The sequence below is a fragment of the Tachypleus tridentatus genome, chromosome 8 (assembly GCF_004210375.1).
Source record: "Tachypleus tridentatus isolate NWPU-2018 chromosome 8, ASM421037v1, whole genome shotgun sequence".
NCBI lineage: Eukaryota > Metazoa > Arthropoda > Merostomata > Xiphosura > Limulidae > Tachypleus > Tachypleus tridentatus.
This window is the reverse complement of record NC_134832.1, coordinates 37,539,551-37,551,762: the sequence shown is the minus strand read 5'-3', so window position 1 is coordinate 37,551,762 and position 12,212 is coordinate 37,539,551. Positions and strand designations below refer to the sequence as shown.

General features: G+C 35.5%; 1 protein-coding gene across 1 annotated transcript in view; it reads left to right on the top strand.

Annotated features, from left to right (window-relative positions):
* Rpn2 (Regulatory particle non-ATPase 2) overlaps window positions 1–12,212 on the top strand; it is a 243,293-nt gene that overhangs the window by 182,008 nt on the left and 49,073 nt on the right. The gene's annotated exons all lie outside the window — the stretch shown is intronic.

The following is a 12,212-nucleotide window of genomic DNA, read 5'->3' as shown; positions in this document are numbered from 1 at the left end:
TTTTTTTTTTTCCCTCTAAAATTAAGGATATCCAGTTATCCATATCAGCAAAAGCCAACAAATTTGGGGGGCTCTTTGAAACCAACAGAGCTAAAAGTTTGATTTTTAGCACTGGAACACATAAAAAATATAGCAGGTTTACTGTATATTTTATAGGTTTTAGGTTTATTGTATATTTTATACAAGTTTTATTCAAGTGTGACTAAATAAATTTTATGTAAATATACAGACTAAAAGTCTTTTGTCTCCCACTCTTAAACTTCCACAAGTAAGTTATTGCACTGACTATTAAATATTACTTTAATTTATCATTTCTAGTCCTCTGGGCTGTAATATTATATCATTGAATTTTTAATTTAAAGTGTACATACAGTTATCTATATAGTAAAAGCCTTCAGCTTTTGAAAGTTTGAAAATCATTATGGAACGCCAAGTTCCTGAGTATTTGCATACACGTATGTCAGAGCTGTGCTATATCAGTAGCTCACTGTGTTAACTGTAACAGCTGTGCAAAACTGTTTAACCAGTGAATCTGAAATTTGACACTGAAAGCAATTGTTTGTGTATGTACATATCACTTTAATAGGGCACAACGTAATTTAAACAGTTTGATGCTACTCAGAAGTGGATTTGGTTAGCAATAACAGTAAAATTTTATTAGAAATCTTAAAAAGAATAACAACAACAAATACAAATTGCTGTCTGTCTTTCAGACTTGTTAATACTTTAGTGGAAGAATATCTATACATATAAATCATATATTCATAAAAGTTTTTGATGCCACATAACTTAATTAATTAGATAAATCAACTTCGTCATAACTCACCTATATATGAAATACATTATTTCATTTTGATATACTATTGTATTTTACACAGATACTGAAACCAAATTTAAGTTTAAATTTGTGCCACATCACCTCATTTTGAAAATTGTGAACCCACTAAAATGAAAGTCTATAAAAATTACAATAACTCAAGTTTTGTATCACTAATAACTAACTTTCAAAAATTTTAAAAGCAAGTTTTCAGTAACATGAAGATAATTAAATCTTCTGCTATACCATCATTGCTTCTGCAATCAGCATTTTAATGAAGCACTAATGTCAAGTTTTATGTTTTCTATTCTGTATAAAAACAACAGAGTGTGCTTACAGTATGAGTTGCAGATGCTTTATGTTTGGATATTATAATTTCTTTTGACTTTTACCCTGGATGAAATTGTCAATGCTTTGTTAGTTATTTTCCATATATTTATTTTTCTACCCATCTAAATGACGACTGGTTCATGTTTTTTGACTGGCACTAAAAACTGTTGGACAGAAAATATATCTTGTCGATCAAAAATGTGGTGCTATACCAGTTGGCTGTTAGTTTTTCCTTTGTTTGCTGTCTCACTTAGTATGATTGGATTTGCCAAAAATTTGAGTACAAATTATAGTTTTGGCAATGTTTGCATTTATTATACAGAATTGAGCTTCAGGCTAGAATCCAAAAATAACATTTATTTGTAGTTCAAGTCTTGTTTTGTTTATCCATTTTCTTGTAAACAATACCCAACAACATTTGTTATAGTGGACACATTTGTAATGAGAAACACATGCATATTAATTCTGTTGTCACATTCAAGTGCCATGAAAAGTGAAAGTTGGTATTTCTATAATCTTTTATTTCCAATGTTTTTAGAAGAATTACATTTGATAAAACTTCAGCTTCTCTCTTGCATTTGAAAAAAAATCTTGTACCGGAATGTTTCACTTCAGTGAGGTTTTCTCTGTTGATAAAACAGAAATGAATATAATGTGCATTGACTCCTAAATTGTTTAAGGAGAAGCCACTTTTGGACATGTCTTTGTTCCCTTGGTTATCCTAAAGGGTTTTTTTAATTCTAGATTAAAATGGTAGGTAGCAATTTTTTTTATATATCAGTAACACCAACTGTAACATGGTTCATGGTGTTTGTTTTAGCTTGTCTTTCATGAGGAATATAATTTGTTTGAGTATCCAATTTCCCACATTTCTGTTTAAGCTGATTATAAAAAAGAAAAACATGTCCAAATTGACCCCAGTAGGGAACTGATGTTTTGTGTTGAATTGGAAATGCAGTTTTAAAGATTCACTAGTTTGGATTTATAAATGAATCAGAAACACTAGAATAATTAAACCTAGCACACTAAAGTACTGAGTGAAGACAAAAGCTAAGCAGAAGGTTTGTTATTCTAATTCATTTCATTTTTTTCTTACCAATGCAAACAAAATATACTGAACCACACCATGTAAGTTTGTATACTACTTGAAACAAATTTATGATTATTTAAATAGAACATGACTGTTTCTCTTGTGTTATGGTGCTGCAATTCATAATACCAGTAGAAATAAGCAGGTAGTATTTCTCTATATTGAACAGCTGATGGTACTAGTTAAAGCAAATATTATACAAAGGACAATTACTAGATAATGTTCCTAATCAACCTTTCTTTTGTTACTAAATCCTTGTTGGTCTTATTAGTTGCTAATTCCATACCCTGCTTATGAAAGGTGATAACTGACTCATTAACTGATTAAGTACGGGTGTTTTTAGATGCAAAGCCAAAAGTCTACACCAAAGTAAAAATGTGCCCTATTTTAGTGTGTTTTTTATCCTTCTCCAGTAAAAATCCTAAAGCAAAGTAACTATCTATGTTGTCAGACAGTTTTCAGTTCCAATAGACAGTATTGGTTGGAATGCTTTTGAATGAGAAAAACTAGATATTTTGGGTCTTGGAATAGGAATCAAATGTTGAAAACAAAACAAGAACCACAGAGGTGAGTAATCAGGCTGTCCCATGCACTGTAACTCACAAAGGAGTGCGAATGTCTTTATCAACAGTAAAAGCTAATGTTTCGTCATTTTAGACAAATGTCAGAAGTGACACATTGTTAGTCTTGAGGCTTGAAACACATTCAATGAAAGCATGTGTGTCTCTAGCCAGGAGGTGTTAATTTTATATAATTCAACCAATACACTGTGGGCCTTCATTATCATCATGCATTTAAACTTTTCGTTTCTTTTTCTTTTTATAAGGACGGAAAGTTTATCATTCCGTACGCAGTAAAGGAACATAAACATTTTTAATCAGGCCAATTTAAAAAAGAAAACAACTTTTAACAACCTGTTTGAAGATTTCTTTCTTTACGAATGAAAACTTTAAAATGCTGTCACAGTTTGACCTTTCGTTAGAATATTTCGTTTGGTTTAGAAAGTAGTTTAGTTCAAAATATGTAAAGTGATAGCAAAAGCCCTCGAACTTATAGTTGAAGTGAGTGATGAATTTAGGCAATGAGACTGAGTAATTTGTTTGTCTCTTACAACAACCACTTAACGTTATCTATCAATAATGTATTAGTCATAGGATTAAGTCCCCACGTTCGTGTTTCACTCATTCAAATAAAACAAGAAAAAAGATCGTGATTTTTTGTTTTTCATGGCACATTTATTAATAACTTTAACCATTTCAATTTAATGAAGCTTCAAAGTAAGTTCTAGTCAACCTGTCTACAGTACTACACAATAACAGAGGTCGATTGTGCGCTATAATTGTAAGCAATCGGTGATCTTCGATTGTGACATGATTGGTGAAAGAGTAATATTATGTGGTTTTATTGTTGGCTAGTGCAATATGCAAAGTTGAATTTAATAGTGTGTGCTGTAACATGTGCAAACAATGTACATGCAGTAAATTCTCCAAACAACTCGCAAATTTGCTTTTTACTTGCCTGTTTTAGAAAATGTTGACAGAAACAACCTTTCAAATACGTGAGACTTTATGCAAGCTTGATGTCGTGTATAAAAAGTTAAAAATTAGCATTCTGGTTAAAACAGTAGACACCTTTATAAAAGTTCAAATAATCACTCTGTATTTCAAATTTTATAAATTAAATTTTACATATCAATTCCATATTCAAAAAGTGAATATTGGACAAGGTTATGGCTTTCTTGTTAATAAAAGGCCATTTACTTTGAATAAATGAGCATTCATAGTGACAAAAAGTTCATATATTGTACATGACTGACGAATGTTCGTAAATTCGGGAAGAGCCATTCATGATTTGTCATAAGTTCTGGTCGGTTAAGAAAACTTTAGATCAATTTATGTGGAGTCAAACTTCTAATGGATTTTTTTTTTTCATTTTAAGGGGCCACACGGGCTACTTAGCAGACACTTTTTTACGTACCCGCTGGTTTCTTTTAAGAACCATTGGCTTCGGGCCCCCGCTAATTTCGAGTCCTGCTTAGTAATTGAATTTTTGGGTTTTTACATGTACGTTGTAACCAGTATCATGACAAAGGATACCAAGACCTTGGACATTGCTCAAAGACATTGAAATAAAGGATAATCGCAACAACCCAAATATGACATTTACAGAGCTTAGAGACATTTATTCCAATGTGATAATGCTCTAAGGGATTGCACATTGCCGGAATAGTATTGTGATGGGATTAACACTGCGGGAACTAAGCTATGAAGGGATAATTTTCTGTTGCTCATTTTTACAATAAGTAATCGCACAGTAAAGGTCTCTACTTATTTCAAATCTTATATTTAAAAGCGATCGTATACAGCCAGGACACGCTATGAGCATAGTTGTCTCAAGCATTATTCACAGTAATTCAGTAGCATTTTGAAAAACTTTGTTGTGTGCTCAGACACCAATTTGAGTCGTTGTTAACCTAGACAGATAACCGTGAAAAACGGTCCGCATTTTAAATTGTTTAAAATGAACTGCACAACAGATGCAAAGAGAGAAAATTATACTTTTTATGAGAAGATAATATTAATGTAGATCTAAATGTTTTTGCTGTTTTTTTGTATTACGAAAAGGCAAAAAAGTTCAGTCAAACATCAGTAAATTCCTTTGTAAACCAATCAGAATTAAGACCATTCATGAAGAGTATTCGTGACGTATCAGCAGAATAATTATTGGTAAACAATCATTCAGATTAACAACTTTTTAATACATTGTAAAGCCATTGTTGTTAGAACGTAGTGTTATGAAAACGCATTTGCTTATGAAAATGTAATTTGCTTAGTAACCTAAATATAACCTTATGTTGTTGTTAGTCTGTGCCCTGAAAATATAAAGTGAAATGTATAGATAACAAAACTAGAAATATACAGTGGTACCTCGGTTCCCAAACGACTCCCTTCTTGAACAATTCGGTTTTCGAACGTATTGTTTGAGAAAAAAGTGTCTTGGTTGTCAAACATAAACTCGGTTCCTGAACCAAGTTGTCATGGCCCGAACCCCCGAAATAACCCGACTGATGACCCGAACGACCCTTCGATTATTTTTGGCTCGCGCAAAGCTTGCCAAAAACATTTTACCCGCACCTGTCGCTCAGTCTACAAACCCGCTAAAATCTGCTGTGAACGTTCTCGTTTTTCTTTTTTTGTTGTTGTTGTTGCTTTTCTAAATATTCTGATTAAATAAGCCACCATGGGGTCAAAGAAGGATAATGAAAGCAGCAAACCAAAACGAAACGTTTTTAGAGCCACAGTAGAGGTGAAAAAAGATCTCATAGCGAAGTATGAGAGTGGTGTTCGCGTGTCTCACCTTGCTACACAGTTTGGTATGGCGAAGTCTACAGTCTGCACCATACTGAAAAATAAAGAGGTCATCAAAGGAGCTGATGTTGCAAAAGGAGTGACAGTGCTTACGAAACAAAGATCACAAACAATGGAAGAGGTAGAAGAAACTGTTGTTGATTTGAGTAAACGAAAAACAGTTAGCTGGTGATAGCATTTCTGAGACCATCATTTGTGAGAAAGCAAAGCAGTTGCATGCGGACCTCCTGAAAAACACCTCTGGAACGAGTGCTGATACAAGTGATGCCTTTAAGGCTAGTAGGGGGTGGTTTGAAAAATTTAGGAAGATAAGTGGCATACATAGTGTAATGAGACAGGGGGAGGGTGCCAGTTCTAACAAAGACTTGCTGATAAATTTGTTAGGGAATTTAAGGACTATGTAGAAGCTGAGGGTTTTATTCTTCAACAAGTGTTCATCTGGGATGAGACAGGCCTCTTTTGGAAGAATATGTTAAAGATGACCTACATCACCAAGGAGGAGAAGTCACTGCTAGGACACAAGTCAGTAAAGGACAGGCTAACTCTATTGCTATGTAGTAATGCAAGTGGGGACTTAAAACTTATGTTTTTGCTTGTGTACCATTCTGAAAACCCGATGGTTTTTAAGAAAAATAATGTCCTGAAAAGTGAACTAAATGTCATGTGGAGGGCTAATTGTAAAGCAATGGTAACCAGGTAATTTTTTATGGAGTGGGTCCATGAAGTGTTTGCCCCAAGTGCAAAGAATTACCTCACGGAAAAACAGTTGCACTCAAGGTCTTTCTTGTGATAGACAATGCACCTGCTTACCCACCAGGCTTGGAGGACGGGTTGGTGGAGGAGTACAGTTTCATTACGGTGAATCTCTTGCCCCCTAACACGACTTCTCTCATTCAGCCCATGGACCAGCAGGTGATATCGAACTTTAAGAAACTCTGCACCAAAGCACTGTTTCAAAGGTGCTTTGAAGTGACCTCTGACACAGAGTTAACCCTCAGAGAGTTCTGGAAAAATCAATTTAATATCCTCCATTGCTTGAGGATCATAGCCAAAGCTTGAAGGGAAGTGTCTTTGAGGACCATGAACTCAGCCTAAAAGAAATTGTGGCCAGACTCAGTAGCAGATAGAGACCTTGAGGCTGAGCCTGTTGTCGAGGATATTGTCTCACTAGACAAGTGTATGTACTTAAATGTGAGTGGTGATGACGTGGAGGAGTTGGTGGAAGACCACAACACTGAGCTCACCATGGAAGAAGTCCAAAACCTTCAGAAAGAGCAGCAACAGAAGGCAACTGAGGAAGTGTCTTCAGATGAGGAGGAGGGAAGGGAGGATGTTCCTAGTTCACTAATCGAGAAAATGTGTGGAAAATGGTGAGAGTTAAAGTTTTGTTAAAAATTTCACCCTGACAAAGCTGTAGCAAACCGCAGCATAAACCTTTTCAATGACAATGCCATGTCTTACTTCAGAAACATTTTAAAATGTAGGCAGAAACAAACCTCATTACACAAGTTTTTAGTGAGAAATAGGTCCAGTGAGTCTCAAACAGGTTGTAGCGGTGCAAAGAGACGGAAAGAGAAAGAACCTCAGAAGGAGAGTTACCTGACGTTTTTATGGAAGGCGACTTTCCTTCCAAACATTAATAACTCTCCTACTCTCCACGTTCCTCACCACCTTTCACTTACGCCATCAGCTCTCTTCAGCACAGGTAAAGTGTAGTTAAATTTTCATTTATTGTTTTCTTATTATGTTTATAGTTTTTGTGGTTGACTTTATGCATGTAAGTATTATTATACAGGTATAAATAAGCAATATTTTTACTTAAAATGCTTCATAATGCGTAATTTTTGGAGGTCTAGAACGGATTAAGTTTGAGAACCGAGGTACCACTGTATTTAATTAGCGTCTTTGTTGGTTAAAGAGGTTTGTTTTTTATTAAAAACGTTGGTGATATAACAGAAAACGGTAAAATTTAGAAGCTATTTCAGTTTAAAGTTGAATCGATATTTTTACCTTCTTTATAAAATTTATGCACGTGACTCTAGATTAGGTCATTCACACGACGTCTGTACTTTAGGTTTATTGTACCAATAATCACTACATTTGTAAGGATTGAGGCCCACCACCCTCTCTCCTCGCAGCCTGCAACTAAAATCGTAACAGTAATCGAACTGTTCTAGATAAATGCAGTTTGGCTTTTATGACACCTGTTTCGAGAAATTGGGACAAATCGGCAGTGACACTTTTATTATATAGGTTAGAGTTAAATTGTTTAGTTAACGGCCATTGCATGCGACTTAAATACCGTAAAATTAACACACTAACAAACATACAGACGGTAAAGTCTGTTAATCACAAAATAGAACACATATCTATATTTTTCACCTGTTAATAAACGAACTAAGAAGAACTTTTGTCAAACACAGTTTAATTGAAGAAAATAAGGTGTGAACAAAATACAAGGTGATGATAGTTAAAGGGTGGTTCCTTCTTCCGCTGTGTATCATAAAAGCCGAAGGGTGATGATAGTTACAGGTTAGTTCCTTCTTCCATTTTGCGTGACGTAGCTCACCATATAGAAAAAAATATTGTGTAACACTTTTTGTCAAGCAGTAAGAACTGATAGCAATGTTCATGTAATAGTACCAAATGTGGACTTCATTTTTTCTCTGGCTTATGCGTAAGTGCAACGATATTAAAGCTAAGTAAAGTGTTCATCCGTAGAAACTGTCATGGATATTCTTAGAGGATAAAGCATTGAAAGTGGTTGATCATGGTTACGTACTTGAATAGCATGATTGTATGAGTCAGTAATGGCTCCTTTGGCTGACATGCTTCTGTTAGCCCAAAACTGTCAGGGTAAAGAACAACTATAATAACTTAGCTATAAATCACTAAAATTATTTGAAGAAATAAGGTTATGAAGATGTTTATACAATATTATTTTTTATTTTCACAGCTTGGCCCGGCATGGCCAAGTGGGTTAAGGCATGTGACTCGTAATCTGAGGGTTGAGGGTTCGCATCCCTGCCGTACCAAATGTGTTCGCTTTTTCAGCCGTGAGGGCGTAATAATGTTACGGTCAATCCCACTATTCGTTGATAAAAGAGTAGCCCAAGAGTTGGCGGTGGGTGGTGGTGACTAGCTGCCTTCCCTCTAGTCTTAAACTACTAAATTAGGGACGGCTAGCGCAGATAGCTCTCGAGTAGCTTTGCGCGAAATTAAAAAAAACAAACAATATTTCCACAGCATAAAAACTTGCTTATTTTACATGCATAACTGATTATATAAACTTCATCTTTGAACCTGTTAAATATTATGCCAAAAACGTGTCTAAATATGTCACACCAAACCTGTCATTTAAAACATACCAATTTTTGTAGAAACTACTACCACAAAAATATATAAATAGTGAAATTAACTAATTTATATCTATATGAAGTTAAATGAATAAACAAAATAATGAGGAAGGAGGACTGCGTTAAACAGCAAATCCCAACCTCTGATTAATTATATTATAACCATAAAATATTCAAGCTATAAATCCAAATACATTGACATGAATTTTTTTAATACGCTGCACATTTTTTAAGAAGCAAGGAATCCTAGGATACAAACTACAACGTTGGATTATAAAATGTTTTTAGGTTTTGGAGGTGACTGCGGAAGTAGGACCCACATTGCGGTGGAATACACCGTCTATCAGTCTTAACCTAGTCTCACATAAGAAAATTAGAAGTTTAGAAATTAGGAGAGTGATATGTGGGTGCTCAAGCCCACAACGTCCCATATCACCCTTCTGTCTGCATACAGTTGTGAGAAGGTGACTGCTCTCCTAAGTTAGGATAAATAAAAGATAAACTTAAAAGGATGAGAAAAATAAATAAATAACAAAATAAAAAATGGAAATAAGGTACTATCATTTGAGGGTAAGTAAGATAAAACTTACCTCTTGAAGTTATCATTCCTGCCCCCACAATATGGAAGAGGCACTAATTAATACGACATCAGCAAAGTGATAGTTTACTGTAACCGTCGTGTTTTTATATGCGGCTTCAGGTGAACATCCACATAAAGTAGTCCCAAGTTCTTAGATGACGTTATTTTTAACTAAAATGTTTTTAGTAATTTTTTATTAGAATTTCTCTGATTTTCTTTTCTTTGTATTTATTTGATACATTTTTGTATTAATTACAGAATTATTTAATTATTTTATCTAATTTTTTTATTAAATCCATTAGCTATTAATTTTCGTATCCGTATATCAACATTATTAATAAAATATTGTTACAAATTTTACAATATCTGAATAACTGCGAAGTTATAATGTTTATAATAGATGGGAGTGGCACATTACTACAAGGTAAACAATAAATTGGAAAATCAAAATCTTTTCTTTTATCAAAAATATTTATATCGATATCCTTTTTATCGAATTTTAGGTCATTCCTTAAGTAATGTCCGATTTTAGGTTCATAGAAAGAGAAAGGATTTCAAACACTTTTAATGTTATTTAATTAATAATGTATGTTCCATTACTATTAATTACTTCCTGCCAACGATTTACAAGCTTCTGAATGTCACTTCTGTAAAATGTTTAGGGTTTGGAGGAAAAGAATGTAAAGAGAGTAATTCTAACATCTTCATGTGTTCCAAGCTCTTTTCCATCAAGATAGTTCTGCAAACTTCAGACTAGATGATAATCAGATTGGGCAAGGTCAAGAGAATAAGGAGGATGTGGAAGTTTTCCCAGTCTAGCCCCCTTGGTGCAAATTCCTGTACGTGGTAAGGAGACCTCCCAGGGAAGGTTCTTTCAGTTTACCTCTTCTGGGATCGAATCATCCCTTCATGTGTTTGCTGTGCGTGGTGACCCGTGAAGGGGAGGAGAGGATCCTGATGATTGAGGGGTCTAACCCTAACACACCACTTTGACCTTGAATTCCTGTAGACGGGCGGCCTTGGGGTGGCCTCCCTGAGGTTCAACCAAGCACTAGGGTTGGATGTACTTAACAGGTGTTGTGGACATTGTGTCTGATGTTGGTATTTGGGTATAGTTGTCACGAAACCTTGGCATTGCTGCAGTGTCCCTGTTTGGCACTGTAGTGTGTCCCCTCGTAGGGCTCCATGGTGGGTAGGGTCAATGAGCACTGAAATGTAGCTTCTTTGAATTGGATACCACTCTTTCTAACAAAATAAATAAAAGCAAAAGAATTGAAAAACACAAATCATTGGAAAACGAACATGCATAGACGATTCTGTTGTACAGTCAACATTACGGCCAGATTCTACACCTTGATTTCTGATTCTTGATTCCGTATCTGTGAAATGCTTGGGGCATATGTTTCAATTTTTCATTTATAAGGGATTAGAGGGACTTGCTGGTTCTCCAAAGTCAATAAAGAAATTGCGTTCTGGAAACATTTTCACCACAGCATACCAAACTCCTCTTGAAATCAAAAGCCATTGGAGATATACCCATTGAGGTTATTCTCCATGCTGCTTTGAATTCTTTTAGAGGAGTTATTGTTGAGTAAGATTTAAAGAATATTCCTTTAAGTCGGAAATCCTTGCTGACTTCTGCAGCCAAGGTGTTACTACGGTATGCTGAATCTTCACCCGTAAAGACAGAATTATGGACCTACCAATGTTCTGATATTAACGTTTACATCACCACATCCTTTTGCCACAGTCACAGCAGCTTATCTGAACTGAAAGGTATGGCCTCACATTCCTAACTTTCTCAGATGCTTATGAAACCTGCTGATACAGTCACCTTTCAATGGTTTTATTTGCACAGAAATGACAGGCTGTGTGACGGACGAATGCATGGAGGGGTGGCACTGTTGGTTGGTCAGCATGTACCCACCCTGCTCTTGTCACTTGGTACACACTTGGAGCTGCAGCTATCCATGTTTCCTTGGGTTACACCATAACCACTTGTTCTCTCTACCTGCTACCTAAAGAGATCTATAATCAATTAGACTTTGATATCCTCATTGAGCAGTTACCATCCTTTTTTTTACTCTTGGGGGATTTTATTGGACATAATCCCCTTTCCGGTGGTGCTAGTATTGATGGGAGAGGTCGTGCTATAGAGCATACGCTCTCTGACTACAACCTGTCTCTCTTCAGTACTAGTTCTTATTCGTATTTTCATGGATCTAGTCAGAGTTTTACTGCTGTAGATCTTTTTCTCTGCTCCTCTTCACTTTTCACGTACTTTTCTTGGAGGGTCAATGGTAATCGACGGAGAAATAATTATTTTAGAGAGACTGGCCATGGTCGATACCACTTTACCCGTGTGTCTCGATGGAAATTGGACCAAGGTAACTGGCCGTCTTTCACCACTCTCTCATAACTTGATCCTGCCATTGTGTGTAAGCCATCTATAGATGACTGTATGGCAGCAGTAACTGACTGTATTGTCCAGGCAGCTATTCAGTGTAATCGTAAAACCTCGACACGTTTCCTACAGAGTTGTCCTTGGTGGAAACCTGCCTGTCACATGACAAGAAAAGCTCAAAAACGGGCTAGAATACCTTTCGTTGGCATTAAACGCTTTTAAACCACATTGCATTTCAGTGAGCTTGTGCACACTATCTGTAGTTCA